The sequence below is a fragment of the Physella acuta genome, unplaced genomic scaffold (genome assembly GCF_028476545.2).
Source record: "Physella acuta isolate Inbredline_101_S28 unplaced genomic scaffold, ASM2847654v3 ptg002277l, whole genome shotgun sequence".
Taxonomy (NCBI): Eukaryota; Metazoa; Mollusca; class Gastropoda; family Physidae; genus Physella; species Physella acuta.
Window position 1 is genome coordinate 30,779 of NW_026733776.1, and position 17,416 is coordinate 48,194.

General features: G+C 41.6%; 1 long non-coding RNA gene across 2 annotated transcripts; it reads right to left on the reverse strand.

Annotated features, from left to right (window-relative positions):
- Positions 1-3,209: 3,209 nt before the first annotated feature.
- Positions 3,210-10,017, reverse strand: LOC131932779 (uncharacterized). 2 transcript variants are annotated; one of them, XR_009384715.1, is made up of 4 exons: positions 9,892-10,017; positions 7,864-8,024; positions 4,000-4,110; positions 3,210-3,373 (listed from the first exon to the last, which is right to left on the reverse strand). It is a non-coding gene; the product is annotated as an uncharacterized LOC131932779 (long non-coding RNA). The 2 variants fall into 2 exon arrangements; XR_009384714.1 differs by having other exon boundaries at positions 9,766-10,017.
- Positions 10,018-17,416: the final 7,399 nt, after the last annotated feature.

The window sequence follows — 17,416 nt, forward strand, 5'->3', positions numbered from 1 at the left end:
TTCCCCCGAAAAATATTTGCGTCTGCAGTTAATCAAACATGGATTAGACAGGAAACACATTTTGTTGTACGGAAAGCTCAGTCTCTATAAGACTATAAATCCTATTGCTTTAATTATACATGGATGCAGGTTATTTAATTTATATCACAGACTGGATTCAAAAGGAACACCTTAACATAACATTCTTTCTAACAATAAACTGGTTTAAATTTAATGCTCACTTGCTCATTAGCAATGTAGCTGTAAGCCAACCAGAGATAATGCACAAAATTATTGAAATGTGATAAAAAAATACTGCACTGGAATGAACTTAATAATGATTTATTAGAACAAATGGACGTTTTACTGTTATTGCGCATCTGACAAAACAAAATCTATTTTAAAAGATTTACAAGCAACACTAATTACTACAAAACTCAATAATCACTTGTTTAATACTTCTCTGAATTGTTAGATGGTTTGGTCTTTATTTACTTGATAACCTGCGTATGGCAGTCATATATTACGGCACTTGTTAAATAACTATAACGGCCGTCCATTTTATCATCTGAGAATAGCTATAACAGCCCCCCACTTGGTCCCTTAATAGAATAGCTATAACAGACCCACCCCCCCCCCCCCCCACTTGGTCACTTGATAGAATAGCTATAACGGTCTTCCACTAATCCTACTGTGAACCTAGTTGTAAAGACCGTCCATTTTGGCACTTTTTAAACTAGAAATATCGGCCATCTACTACGTCACTGTCAAAACTAGCAATGACGGCCGTCTATTACGTCACTAGTGAACCTGGCTATTATGGCCGTCCACTACGACACATTATAACCTACCTAAAATGGCCGTCCACTTCCTTATTTGCAAATTACAGTTAATAAATCTTCTGTGTAACAAGTAATATAGGATATAACATTGAATAGAACATTCTACATTCCACAAATTTTTATTAAAAACAACTGAGCAGTTAATTAAAATTCCACAGCGAGAACATTCCGAAATGAGCAAGTATTACAAATGTCTAGCCGGTCGATAAATGATACGTGTCGTACTACAATTAATATCTTTTTAATGTAAGCTTGACATACATAGGCGGATCCAATTGTTAAGTAAGTGGGTGACTTAGCGGGCAACCGTCTCCAGACGCTTTCTCGTTTCGACCCATACAGACATACAGAGTAAACAAGTTCAAAAAAAGCTTGCATTAAAACAAAAAATCTTATTGTTCGTACTTTGTGCTAAACGTAGACAGAAATAAAAATTAGGAGGTGAGTTTCAGCAGTTTCCAAAGGTAGTTTTAAAAGTTTGAATTTTTTTGTTGCAATTAAAACATTGAAAAGCAACACTCGATATATTAATTCAAAGACGACCAACTTGGGTCTTTGGTGTACCGAAAAAAAAATGTTTTAAAATTATTTTTTGCAGGATTTTTATCAGAATGGTCATAGTATAGTAACTTATCTAAATTCATCATCATCGTCTTTTACCGTCGATGCCCAGGGTAAATGGGGCCACCAGAGAAAGCCAGTCTTTTGCAACTTTCTCTGCTCCTGTCAAGATGTTTCTGCTCAAGCTTCATAGTCCTCTTAGAGCTGGACAATCGAACGCCATTGCTGTAACCTCGTCTGGTCTCATCCAGCGCGATCTTTCTTCAGTTAATTCAGAAAGTTTCAATTTCTAAGTCTCCTAGTTTCTAGAAACCTATTATCAGTGGCGTAGGCAGGGGGGGTTAAGGGGGGTCATAACCCCCCATAGACCCCTCGGTATATATAAAAAGTATAAGGGGGGTGCAAATCGAAAGTTTGAGGTGGGGTGCAAACCGAAAGTTTGAGGGGGTGCAAATCGAAAGTTTGAAGGGGGGTGCAAATCGAAAGTTTGTCTCCGGGTAAAAATTAGAACCCCCCCCCCCCCCCCCTTGAGACGATCCTGGCTACGCAACTGCCTATTATTAAAGATAGTCTTGCGCCGGTGGTTGCCATTTATCATTCATTGGTAGGCGGCCCGGTAGGCAGCCCGGTAGGCGGCCCGGTAGGCGGCCCGATAGGCGGCCCGGTAGGCGGCCCGGTAGGCGGCCCGGTAGGCCTACTTACTATACAAAGCAAACAATATGTAGATGGAAGAGATGGTTGCTTTCCTGCATTTATTGATAAACAAAAGAACAGATAGGACATTATTTTGGTAAAAAGATCTGCATTCGGTCTCTTCCTTCGATAGCCAGTTTTTTTTTTTTTTGCAAAAAATCTCGCTTGGCTTTAGTTATGCGTGTTTTATTGTCAGTAGTTGACATATATATATATATATATATATATATACTAAGAAAAAGAAGATATCACAAAACCATTTAGTGAGCTAGAAGCAACATCTCTGCACACAGAACTTGAAGTAAGTAGCCAAACAAACATACACCGTTATGGCAATAAATTCAGGAGCCCGTGGCAAACTATCACATCCCCCCTTCCCTCCCTATATTAGACTACATAGTTTTTCACGCTGGTTTTAAAAAGGCCCACCCCCGCATTTGGAAAGGCTGGTGGCACTTTTAACAGTCCCGTAAAGGTTTTTTATTTTGGGCCCTTACATTTGATGTCGAAACAGTTAAGTTTGTGTGTAAAGCCATGTAGCAGTTTACTTTATTAACTTTGATTGTGTATAATTCAATATCCTAGCTTAAAATTACCGTTTAAACTCTTTTCCACCCATTTTTGCGCAACCTTAGGATCGGCGCCCGGGGCGGCCGCCCCACCCGCCCTCCCCTAGCTACGCCACTGGAAGACCATACCAACAAAAACGTGGATTTTTGATGTGAACTCTTTTGTTGAACCTGAAAATCACACGACAAAAATTTTGTGTTGGTTCCAATGATCTCACATCACAATGTATTTTATTATGTTTATGTGGTACATTTTTTGTTGAGCTTAAAAATCACACCACAAATATTGTTTTTAGTTTATGAACTAAATTTTTTGTTGAGCTTAACGATCTCACATCAAAATTTGTGGGGTTTATGAAGTAAAGTTTTTGCTGAGCCTAAAGATCACATATCAAAATGTGTATGCTAGAAAATTATTTGTTGTACCTACAGATCACACATTCAAATGTGTGTGGTTTACGCAGTACATTATTTTTTTATTGAGCCTAACTATCTCGCATCAAAATGTGTAGGTTTATATTATGAATTATTTTTAGCCTAAAAATCACTCATGAAAACCCATCTGTTGTATGTAGTAAATTTTACTAGTGTCAGATGTGTTACTAGTCTGAATCTGTTTCATCGTAGTCCTCTTGACTCCAATGTGCGTGAATGTAGGGCTCGACCTCATCAGGGGGATACTCTGAGTACCCATTCACCGGTCTCGGTAACTCCTTGATAGGTGGCAGGCTGGGAGAATAGAAACAAAAAAAAAGTTTATTATATAATTATTATATTAAATTATTATAAAATTATATATTTTTTATATAAGGTTTTCTACGATAGACTTTCTCTATCCCATATGTGATGCTGTCCCAATTAATGAACTTCGTGCGCCTGAGTAGATTTTCGTAATTTAAAAAATAAATAATTATAAAGCGAAATTTTAATTGGTGGTCTTGCTAATTTAATAACTTTAATAATCTAATGACCTTCATGAACAGATGGCTTAGACAGATTTTGAAATTGAGATGGCAGGACAAAGTGCCGAACATAGAATTATGGAGAAAAGCAATGCCGAAGCCTATGGCATTGCAAATAAAATGGAGGAAGTGGCGCTGGGTGGGACACACGCTATGAAAGGCTCACCCAAATGTGACACACCAAGCGCTTGAGTGGAACCCCCCAGGGAAAGCGGAAGAGAGGGCGCCCAAGACAGACCTGGAGGCGGAGTCTTCTAGAAGAACTGAAGCCAACAGGGATGTCTTGGGAGATGGCAAAATTAATAGCCATAAGGAGCAAAGAGGACTAAGTCAATAATCTAATGCTAAGAAGTTTCTAATAAAAAGTACAAGTCTATGACACATCTGCACTACCTGTCAACATTTAGAAATAACGGAACTGGATCCACTAAACTGATCTCGTCAGATTGGTAAGGCGTGGGTTCGCATCTCAAAGCGTTGAGCGATTCTTTTTCTATCAAAGCACTAAAAAATAAAAGCGGTTCAGACGTGGGTCCATGTCAACATCAACCAATCATTAACCCATCTAATATATAACTACATCAGCCTGGTGAGACATAGTAACCCTAGTATAACATGTTTATCCAAGGAGATCAATAATATTACAGACAGGGAGGAGGGGCGCTGATTATACAGCCGAACAGGGTTAGGAGGTGAAATCAAAGGAAAAATATTCTGATTAAACCTTGTTCCTCTCTAATTACATTAATAACTGGTAATAGGTTAATAGCCTACACCATTAAAAGCAGACTGAAACTATCCAAAAGGCAACAGGGAGAGGGGTGACACCAAAACATTACTAATTTGAAATAAGTAAAGCTGCCTGATTATGTCACATCATACAAAGTGCTTGACTGCTTGACTATCTCACATCATACAAAGTACTTGACTGCCTATCTCACATCATACAAAGTGCTAGACTGCCTGACTATATCAGATCATACAAAGTGCTAGACTGCCTATCTCACATCATACAAAGTGCTATACTGTATCACATCATACAAAGTGCTTGACTGCTTGACTATCTCACATCATACAAAGTGCTAGACTGCCTGACTATATCAGATCATACAAAGTGCTAGACTGCCTATCTCACATCATACAAAGTGCTAGACTGCCTATCTCACATCATACAAAGTGCTAGACTGCTTGACTATCTCACATCATACAAAGTGCTAGACTGCCTATCTCACATCATACAAAGTGCTAGACTGCCTGACTATCTAACATCATACAAAGTACTTGACTGTCTCACATCAAACAAAGTGCTAGACTGCCTATCTCACAGCATACAAAGTGCTAGACAACCTGCCTATCTCACATCATACAAAGTGCTAGACAACCTGACTATCTCACATCATACAAAGTGCTAGACTGCGTATCTCACAGCATACAAAGTGCTAGACAACCTGACTATCTCACATCATACAAAGTGCTAGACAACCTGACTATCTCACATCATACAGAGTGCTAGACTGCCTGCCTATCTCACATCATACAAAGTGCTAGACAACCTGACTATCTCACATCATACAAAGTGCTTGACTGCTTGACTATCTAACATCATACAAAGTGCTAGACTGCCTATCTCACAGCATACAAAGTGCTAGACTGTCTGACTATCTCACATCATACAAAGTGCTAGACAACCTGACTATCTCACATCATACAAAGTGCTAGACAACCTGACTATCTCACATCATACAAAGTGTTAGACTGTCTGACTATCTCACATCATACAAAGTGCTAGACTGCCTATCTCACATCATACAAAGTGCTAGACTGCCTATCTCACATCATACAAAGTGCTAGACTGCCTATCTCACATCATACAAAGTGCTAGACTGCCTGTCTATCTCACATCATACAAAGTGCTAGACTGCCTATCTCACATCATACAAAGTGCTAGACTGCCTATCTCACATCATACAAAGTGCTAGACTGCCTGACTATCTCACATCATACAAAGTGCTAGACTGTCTATCTCACATCATACAAAGTGCTTGGCTATCTCACATCATACAAAGTGCTAGACTGTCTCACATCATACAAAGTGCTTGACTGCTTGACTATCTCACATCATACAAAGTGCTTGACTGCTTGACTATCTCACATCATACAAAGTGCTTGACTGCTTGACTATCTCACATCATACAAAGTGCTATACTGCCTATCTCACATCATACAAAGTGCTAGACTGCCTGCCTATCTCACATCATACAAAGTGCTAGACTGCCTGACTATTTCACATCATACAAAGTGCTAGACTGCCTATCTCACATCATACAAAGTGCTAGACTGCCTGACTATCTCACATCATACAAAGTGCTAGACAACCTGACTATCTCACATCATACAAAGTGCTAGACGGCTTGACTATCTAACATCATACAAAGTGCTAGACAACCTGACTATCTCACATCATACAAAGTGCTAGACTGCCTATCTCACATCATACAAAGTGCTAGACTACCTGACTATCTAACATCATACAAAGTACTTGACTGTCTCACATCATACAAAGTGCTAGACTGCCTATCTCACATCATACAAAGTGCTAGACTGCCTTACTATCTAACATCATACAAAGTGCTAGACTGCCTGTCTATCTCACATCATACAAAGTGCTAGACAACCTGACTATCTCACATCATACAAAGTGCTTGACTGCCTGACTATCTAACATCATACAAAGTGCTAGACTGCCTATCTCACATCATACAAAGTGCTAGACTGTCTGACTATCTAACATCATACAAAGTGCTAGACAACCTGACTATCTCACATCATACAAAGTGCTAGAAGGCCTATCCCACATCATACAAAGTGCTTGACTGCTTATCGCACATCATACAAAGTACTTGACTGCCTGCCTATCTCACATCATACAAAGTACTTGACTGCTTATCTCACATCATACAAAGTGCTTGACTGCTTGACTATCTCACATCATACAAAGTACTTGACTGCCTATCTCACATCATACAAAGTACTTGACTGCCTATCTCACATCATACAAAGTGCTTGACTGCTTGACTATCTCACATCATACAAAGTACTTGACTGCCTATCTCACATCATACAAAGTGCTTGACTGCTTGACTATCTCACATCATACAAAGTACTTGACTGTCTCACATCATACAAAGTGCTAGACTGTCTCACATCATACAAAGTGCTAGACTGTCTCACATCATACAAAGTGCTTGACTGCCTGACTATCTCACATCATACAAAGTACTTGACTGCCTATCTCACATCATACAAAGTGCTAGACGGCTTGCCTATCTCACATCATACAAAGTGCTAGACTGCTTGACTATCTCACATCATACAAAGTGCTAGACTGCCTATCTCACATCATACAAAGTGCTTGACTGCTTGACTATCTCACATCATACAAAGTGCTAGACTGCCTGATTATCTCACATCATACAAAGTACTAGACTGCCTATCTCACATCATACAAAGTACTTGACTGCTTGACTATCTCACATCATACAAAGTACTTGACTGCTTGACTATCTCACATCATACAAAGTACTTGACTGCTTGACTATCTCACATCATACAAAGTGCTAGACTGCCTGACTATCTCAAATCATACAAAGTACTTGAATGTCTCACATCATACAAAGTGCTTGACTTCCTGAATATCTCACATCATACAAAGTGCTAGACTGCCTATCTCACATCATACAAAGTGCTAGACTGCTTGACTATCTCACATCATACAAAGTGCTAGACTGCCTATCTCACATCATACAAAGTGCTAGACTGCTTGACTATCTCACATCATACAAAGTGCTAGACTGCCTATCTCACATCATACAAAGTGCTAGACTGCTTGACTATCTCACATCATACAAAGTGCTAGACTGCCTATCTCACATCATACAAAGTGCTAGACTGCCTATCTTACATCATACAAAGTGCTAGACTGCCTATCTCAAATCATACAAAGTGCTAGACTGCTTGACTATCTAACATCATACAAAGTACTAGACTTCCTGCCTATCTCACATCATACAAAGTACTTGACTGTCTCAAATCATACAAAGTACTTGGCTGTCTCAAATCATACAAAGTACTTGTCTGTCTCACATCATACAAAGTGCTAGACTGCCTATCTTACATCATACAAAGTGCTAGACTGCCTATCTCACATCATACAAAGTGCTAGACTGCCTGACTATATGAAAGAGTTTTGAACCTCACCCAAGCTTAAAGTACTTGGCGTCCCCTGTGGCCCCCTCAGACAGCACCTTTGATTCAGCCAGCCTCAACTTCCGCTCCTGCTCAGCTAGATCGACAGAAAACGACCAGCGTATACCGTACTTGCCTCCATTCTTTCGCGTCTGATTGTGTCGCCAAACATCCTACAGATTGGTCATATAAGTCACACGTTATTTTCTAACCACGATTATGTGAACTTGTTATACGTCATATAGGCCGTTGACTCCGATTTCAGCCTTTATTTGGATTTACCTATATATGGTATCATCCATAAATGACGTCACGCTTTTTTGACGATGTTTACCTCCCCCCTCCCTTCCGTCACACATCTTCAAAAAAAGCCAGATATGCCCCCCCCCCCCCACACACACACAAAATAACGTCACTCCTCAGCCTACAACTCACTTCACAATTGCAGTTGAATTTTTCTTAACACACGATATTTTTTCCAAAATCTTGTCTGAACTTTGTCAACAGAGTATTTTAATCAATTCCTATTACAATTTATTAAAACCGTTTTCTAAAACGCTAAAATTCGCTTTCTAACATTACTTTTTTATTATGCAAAAGTGTGGCGTCACACCATCTGACCCCCCCCCCCTCATCACACACCGTCACAAAATTACGGACCCCCCCTCCTTCCCCCTATGAGTGTGACGTCATTTATGGACGACCCCCTATAGCCTTTGCCCAACCAAGAACAAACTACGAGGAAGCAGTTGTTTGATTTTGGAGTTGTCTCTCCTACAAGAGTTGCTGTCCCTAGCTACTGAGCCTCATCTGCCTGCGGGGTTCAAGCTCGAGACGTTTCTCTAGAACAACCATAGTTTTACCGACTCGACCACGTTTGTTTTTAAATTAAATGTAATTAATGAGAGTCACTCAATTGGTACACCAACGTTTTTATATTGGCCCAACTTCTGAAAGACATAGACTCAAGTTGACTGTTCGAAGGGCAGCTCAAAATAAAATGAAGACTCAAAGAACAGTGTAGACAGAAAGTATATTGTAGAGTTGGTTGAGGCAATAACTAAGCGGATTTGCGTACCCAGCAGTTGTTATAACTCAGAACTGGTTTTTTTCGGACGTTTAGCTCCGGGGATGGGGTACACTTGAAACTTAAGGGAGAGTGGGAAACAATGCTGAAAGTATATATTATGCTAATTATTTTATTTTGTACTGGTAAAGAGGTGGGTGTGACCCCCCCCCCCCCCCCCCTCGGATAAGATGCCTGAATGGAAACACTAACACCGATGAATGATGACGACAAGGCAACTTGTCCAATGTTTCACTCGACTTCAGAGACGTAGCGACGCTACCCGGCGCCCGGGGAAAAACTTTTCGATTTGCACCCCCCCCCAAACTTTCGATTTGCACCACCCTCAACCTTTCAATTTATTTTTCCAACCCATTTCAGCGCCCCCTAAGGTCGGCAACAATGCAACAACACTGCATTTATAGGTATAGCGGCCATTTGATTGGTCTGTAATGGAAACAGGATGTAGATTACGTTAAGGTAAGAACTAACATACACCAAATCGCCTACCTTTGGTTTAAGACACCCCCCCCCCCCCTTCTCCACCGTCCCCATCAGTTTTCAAAATCAGCTCTAATTATACTTGATGTAGGCCAACTAGATTTATAATCAGTTATGCGTACCGAACCCCCTTCCCAAACAGATGATTTCGTTCTTACCCCACTTACTTCCCCTTCCCAGATATATGTTCACTGTATAATAATTCAATTTATTTAAAGGTTAATCAAAGTTTGTTAACTTCAAAACACACCACACAAAAAATTGTAAATTTTCATTCATTTTTTAAAAGTAGATGGTCTATTTAACAACTAAATGTGTGATTTAATATAGATCTAATAACTACTGACCAAAAAGCCTTAACAATAGCTTCGTGTGTACCCAGTCTACATTTCAATTGCGTAAACGTTAAATAATAGCAGAAGGTATGTCCTATAGCCAAAATAGAAATCAACCTAAGGCTGTGTTCTGCTCACCCCACCAGGATCTTGAACTTCCGGCCAGAATGTAAACAAACTACATGCATAAATGTCCTATTTTAACAAACATGTCTGGAAGTGTTTGGCTTCATCGTTCCTCATTAGTCGATCAGACATTTGGTGTGCAATGATGTTATGAATCGTGCATAAAGGTGCACAAGTTTAAAACGAAGTTAAAAAATTTCAAGAAGAAAAATAAACCTTCTTTTAAAATGATTTAGCTGTAATCTTTAACTCCACGTGATATCTTAAAAATAAACACGGCAGTAGAAATCATTCTTTTTAAAAAATTACCCTTTTCCCTAATGTTCCCTAATGTTCATCATCATCATTATCATTCCCGTGGATCCCTTGTGGAGGATAGAGACGCAACCCCACCCAGAGTCGTAGCGACGGGGTGGGGGGTACATATGTCCCCGGGCTCCGACCCTAGGGACGCCAAAATAAGCTCATTTTAGCTGCTATTTTGAATTATAAATATAAAAATACATGGGGGGGCGCCAAATTAAAAGGTTTCCCCGGGCGCCGGGAGGGGTCGCTATGCCTCTGACGCCACCTCTCCATTGCACTCGGTTCTGGTCGATTCCTCCAAGCTGGGTCCACGACATTCCGGCTGCCTCTGCTTCTCCGACAGCTGACATTTTCTAAGTTAGTTTTGGCCTACCTACTTTCATTTTTCATTGGATATTCCAATCTAGTGCCTGTCTGGTGATGTTGCTAGTTGGTTTTAGGCAAGGTGTGTCCAATCCATCCCAATTTGCGGTTTTGTATTTCTTTGCCAATCGGTTCTTGCCCACCAGTTTTTCTCCTAAGCTCGACATTGGTAATTTCTTCAGGCCATCTGATGTTCAATATGTGACGCAGGCATTCGTTAATGAAAGTCTGAAGTTTGTTGTTCAGAGTTTCTTCCAGGCATCTCTTCGGTGGGGGGGGGGGGGGGGGGTTTGCCCACCCCCCGAAAAAAGTCTACCACCCCCCCCCCCGAACGAGATGGATTTTATATAGTAAACATACACATTTACTAGTCCGCCCAATCCCCCCCCCCGAAAATTTCAAAAGCCCCCCCCCCCCCCCCCGGAGAAAAAAGTCTGGAAGAAACACTGTTGTTGTTATTACGATAAGTCTGTGTTGCCCTCCACGTCTCAGAAACAGAGAGGAGAACAGATTTCACGTTGCTGTAAAGCAGTCGTATTTTGTGAAATTTAATAATGCTAAATTGTGGGACGTACTCTCGAGGTGGGGGTGGGATCACAAACAATGACAGTATGTCACGCCATTTGGTATTACAAAAAAAAACTCAACTCTTTCCTGTCGTCATAAGAAATGTGAAAGACCAATTCTGAAACGCATAACATTTCTTTCGGAAACGCATAACCCTCCGTTCCCCCTCCCTTAATACACACCGTAAACTTGTAAATTTTGTAGTATAACAAATACATTAGGAGAGACAACTCCGGCAATAATACTAAGTAAAATTGTTATTTGTAAACTGTGTAAATGTGTTATTTGGATACCAAGCAGGGCGAAAGTGAATAAAATATTATTTTTTTGTTCAAATCTTTGCTGTGTTGTTTTATCATCATAAATTAACACCGCAAAGATTACAATGTCTACTAGGATTTGATCTCAAGAATCAAAGTATTTTCCTCTCCTCCCATAAACTCTATTTATACTTCGTTAGAGCGTGCAGTTAGATGACAAAAATGGCTGTCACGCGTTCAAAACATATAAGAGGTCATCCATTTATGTCGTCCACAATGGGAGGGGGGGGGGGGTCGAAACTAGACTCGTGTGGTCGAGGAGAGGGGAGGGGGGGGGCTAAAAAATTCCAAATTTTTGTGGATGTCATAAATGGATGACCCCTAAATCTCAACACGGCCTGTGACATCACGAGAGCCGAACGCCACAAAGATGTAGGCCCTACTTTTAATTTACGTTTGGAAAGAACTGAGATACCCTCACAACCTGTCATCGTGTAATGTCTGTTGACGATGTGTGACGCCATCACCGCCAACTAAAGTGAAAGGGATTTCAAGCACCCATCAGTTGGCTCCAAGCCAAATTCATAAATTTTAAGACTAACCAAATTCAGTCGAGAGAACCCCACTCTCTGCAAAGACAGATATCAGCTCTTAATGCAGATATTGTTGAGGTAATTGGTCTAATTTTTTTTATTTTTTTGCGGCAAATTAGATCACTTTGCTTTGGTAGCCTTCTTTAAGCATCATTACTCATTACAAGCGATGAACCTTTACGCCTCTACTAACGACCAAGCTTCTAAAGCAGACTAAATGCCCGCCATATCGATTTTTAAAAACCGCACACCATCAACATGCAAGTCAGCAATTGAAAAAGCTTCCTACGCCTGTACAATACGCAGTGACAACAACGCTCAAGTATCCCCTGATAAAACAAAAATGTTCCTAAAATCCCCAGCATCAGCTGTGGATACCCTGACGAACAAAGTGGTAACGAATCCAAGCGAACTGTGTTCACTTCCGGCTGTAAACTCCCTCAGCCAATCAGACATCGCGAAACCAAAACTGTCAACATCGCTTGACAGTCTGCAAGTTGGCCAGTATAATAATATCTCAGTGGCGTCGCTAGGTAGGGTGTCACCCGGTGCGGCACTTCATGGTGTCACCTCCCCCCCCCCCTTGAACAAAATATAATTTATATAGAAAATATATACTTTTATCAGTGTCCGAAGTCAAAGTTATATTACTATTGATTAGATAATACTATTGACTTTTATTAGGGAGCTTGTAGAGAGTCAACAGTATTAGAAACTTTAAGAAAATCACGGCGCCCCACGTTTTTGATCGCTTATAGTAGAGTGATCGCTTGCATTATTGTGATGTATAGCATTTATTTTCTACTTTTTAGTTCAATCAGAAAACGTGGGTTTTTTAAAACTTTTTTAATGATTATTATTTTCTACTTTTTAGTCTTTGTCTGTTTGTTTGCATTCAAATCTTGCTATCGATTTTATCTTTTCACTTTTTTGTTGGGTAAACGAAGACAACTCGTAAAAAGACAACTCGTAAAAAGACAACTCGTAAAAAACACGTTGTGTGAAATTATCTGCCCCTAAGCCTGTCGCTACGTTGGATCGTTCGCTTCACTGCGCGCGAGGTACGCGTCGCTCGTTTTTTTTCTAATGGCTCGCAGAGGAGAATTATATATATAGATTATATAGCGGTCTAAAATGCTCAATAAAATGTTTCCATTGATCAATTTAGTAATAATAACAATTGAATATTCAATGGTCATCCAAAAGAAAGCTTCCCTGAAAATTTCAGCGCGCTAGCTAACTGGGAAGTGCCAGAAATTTCGATCGCAAGATTTGATTGGAAAGACAAACACAGAAACACAGACAGACACAGAGAAAGCAAGTTAAAGAAAACGTCCCGAAGTAAAAGTTATATTACTATTGTGTAACACATATGGTTACTAGCCAAAAGGGGGATAAAAATATGAAGTTTTTATTCATTGGGTTGCGGCCCCTGTGGGACTGCAACTGAACTGTTGACGTTTTTTTATGCTTTTGTGAGCGAAATTACCTGTGTTCCATGTCATGTGACATGTGCCTAGTCGTGTCGCACACGCAAGGCTGCTGTCTGTGGACCAAGATGTAGACCTAATGAAGGTAGTGTAGATATTTAAATTATGTTTGTTAAAATACTTACTTATGTATTCCTGCTAGTGCTGCATGTGCACACTAGTTAGGGTGATGTATTAAATTAAGTATTTATTTTGTAGTACTACTTATTGGTACTTGTTGGCAGTACTGTGTACTGGCCGAAAACATAATTTATTGTACCCGTGTATATTGTAGCTTACACGTGGTGTTGTCCTGAATGTAACTTTTTTATTTTACATTTGTTTTAGGGCTACAGTTCTTTTTCTATTTTGGTCTTTTGTACTACTGTGTTGCATCGCCGTCATGGCTCGATGCTATAAATAAACGAGTACTTGACAACAACTGTCGGCGTCGGTGTCTACTTAATCTCAGGGTCAGCCCGTCTTAAACCACAACACCTCAGTGGGTAAAAGCATCCCCACTGAGTGAGGGTTACATTTGGCGCCCAACGTGGGGCTTGACTTTGAGAGGTAAGAATGGAAAACAGCGACCCGACGTTGGAGAAGTTGTCGCAGGAGCTGGCCAAGTTGACGGCTAAGATGGCGGCGATGCAGGCAGATGCGCAGCGGCCCGTGAAGGTGGAGGTGTGTGCTCCAGCACACAACAGCAAGCTGAGTGTGTTCACCGGCCTTCCACCCACTGGAGGAGGGGAGGTGAATTTCCCGGAATGGGAAACCCAAGTACAGTGTTTGCTGCGGAACACCAGCGTTCCGAACCCGTTGCCACCCGTCTTAGGCAGCCTGAGAGGGATTGCCTATGAGCGGGTGAAGCAAGCTGCGAGTCCAGAGGAAGTGCTATGCCTCCTACAAAGCACTTTTGGCGACACCAGATGTGCCGAAGACAGGTATCTGCAGTTCAGCCGACTCACTCCACATCCAAGGGAGTCAGCGTCGGAATTTCTCTGCCGACTGTGGTCAGAGATGACGAAGCTAAACCAGCAGCGTATCTTTACTGAGGCCGATGCCCAGAAGAAGGTGTATCACACTTTCTGCAAGGGGGTTTCACCTCTTCTGGCGCTCGAACTTCGCGGTACATTTGGTTTCGCAGGGGAAGCCAGTCCGAAGGTGGAGGACGTCCTGAAAGCTGTTAAAAGGCTGGACGGGACAACAGAGTCCCCAGTCGTAGCCACGGCAGCAGCTAACAGGACTATCCAGGTCAACGCAGTAACGGCAGCTGTTCACCAAGAGACGACGCCGCCGCTGATGCTCACGGGGGAGCAACTCGACCGTCTGGCGGAGAAGGTGGCAGATATCCTAGCCCGAAAACAACAGCCCTCCAGAGGAGCTTGTTACGGGTGCGGGTCCACGAAGCACTTCGTCCGCGACTGTCCGAGAAAAGCAGCAAGGCAACGGGGTCAGCAGCAGGGAAACGCCAGTCCATCAGCGTCGGGGAGCGGATGCTGATGCGTGTTCTGCCAAGCTCCCAGCCCAAGTTTACGCCACCGAGATCATCACAGTGTCGAGCAACCACAGCTCAGGTTACCTCGCCTAGCGGCTGGAGGTACGGCTGTCGGGTGTTCCGCCGTGGAGGAGGGTTGCAGCCGGAGGGTGCGCGTGAGAAGGGTAGACAGCCACACTATGAATGTCAGTCTCAGCGCGAGCAAGATCGTCGCTTGGGAGACAGACATGACACAAGCAGAGGTCGGAGACGCCGCCGGAGGAGAGGCCGACGACGTGGTGGACGCCGCCGTGGTTGGCAGCGACCCGACTATACAATGTCGAGTGCTGAACCCACTGTGGCGGAGGGGGAGCGACGGAGAGAGGTCATACCAACCAGTGAGGCAGATGAAGGTGAGGAACTGACAATCAAGGTAGTGGTCCCAACTAGACTTCGGCCGGAGGCAATGCCCTTCGTGCCAGAGGTGGTCGCCCGGGACGGACAAGACAAGGTGATGGTCAGGCCAGCCCCACATCTGGATGAGGTGAATGCGAGGGACGAGGCATCGGACGAGGATGACTCTTGGATCAACCCAGAACCACCAGTGGAGCTGCGGAGGTCAACCCGTCAACGACGACCCGTCGAGCGACTCAACCTGGCGCATCAAGTGGTGACCAGTACCAGCACTGGAGCCTCTACCGGTTTGCCGGGAATAATGTATTTGAGTTGAAAGAACTTAATGTCTGTGTACTTGTGTACTGAACTTTTTTTTAAGTACTATTGAGTTGTAAATGTAAATGTAAATGTGAATTCCATTGTACATTTATTTGTGAGGGGGGCTGTGTAACACATATGGTTACTAGCCAAAAGGGGGATAAAAATATGAAGTTTTTATTCATTGGGTTGCGGCCCCTGTGGGACTGCAACTGAACTGTTGACGTTTTTTTATGCTTTTGTGAGCGAAATTACCTGTGTTCCATGTCATGTGACATCTGCCTAGTCGTGTCGCACACGCAAGGCTGCTGTCTGTGGACCAAGATGTAGACCTAATGAAGGTAGTGTAGATATTTAAATTATGTTTGTTAAAATACTTACTTATGTATTCCTGCTAGTGCCGCATGTGCACACTAGTTAGGGTGATGTATTAAATTAAGTATTTATTTTGTAGTACTACTTATTGGTACTTGTTGGCAGTACTGTGTACTGGCCGAAAACATAATTTATTGTACCCGTGTATATTGTAGCTTACACGTGGTGTTGTCCTGAATGTAACTTTTTTATTTTACATTTGTTTTAGGGCTACAGTTCTTTTTCTCTTTTGGTCTTTTGTACTACTGTGTTGCATCGCCGTCATGGCTCGATGCTATAAATAAACGAGTACTTGACAACAACTGTCGGCGTCGGTGTCTACTTAATCTCAGGGTCAGCCCGTCTTAAACCACAACACCTCAGTGGGTAAAAGCATCCCCCTCCGCCACTTTTATTAGGGAGCTTGTAGAGAGTCAACAGTATTAGAAACTTTAAGAAAATCACGGCGCCCCACGTTTTTGATCGCTTTTATATAGCATTTATTTTCTACTTTTTAGTTCAATCATCCTCTGCTAGCCATTAGAAAAAAAACGAGCGACGCGTACCTCGCGCGCAGTGAAGCGAACGATCCAACGTAGCGACAGGCTTAGGGGCAGATGACCATTGAATATTCAATTGTTATTATTACTAAATTGATCAATGGAAACATTTTAAAAAAGACAACTCGTAAAAAGACAACTCGTAAAAAACACGTTGTGTGAAATTATCTGCCCCTAAGCCTGTCGCTACGTTGGATCGTTCGCTTCACTGCGCGCGAGGTACGCGTCGCTCGTTTTTTTTCTAATGGCTCGCAGAGGAGAATTATATATATAGATTATATAGCGGTCTAAAATGCTCAATAAAATGTTTCCATTGATCAATTTAGTAATAATAACAATTGAATATTCAATGGTCATCCAAAAGAAAGCTTCCCTGAAAATTTCAGCGCGCTAGCTAACTGGGAAGTGCCAGAAATTTCGATCGCAAGATTTGATTGGAAAGACAAACACAGAAACACAGACAGACACAGAGAAAGCAAGTTAAAGAAAACGTGGGAAAATAGTTACCATCCAAAACATGTGTGATTTTAAAAAAAACGATTAAAGTAAACCAATAATTAGGTAGGCCTTATTAAAATGCATGTTTAGTGTTACTTTAATAAATTTAGTAAAGGGTAAATCACACACACACAGGCCACACCTCTCATCAACACAACGTATTTTTTTTACTTAAAGACGCAACAACAACAAAAAACACCATGATAATAAATCACGCCACATTTTTCAGTTCCGGTTTTCGTAATACCTTTCTCCCGTTTCCTCTTGTATTTCCTCTACTTTCCTCCTTTTGTCTTCATCGTTTCCTCTTTTATTTCCTGTACTTTTTTAACCTGGGAGTGCAAAAATAGTTTAAAACAGATTATTTTTTTTAGTG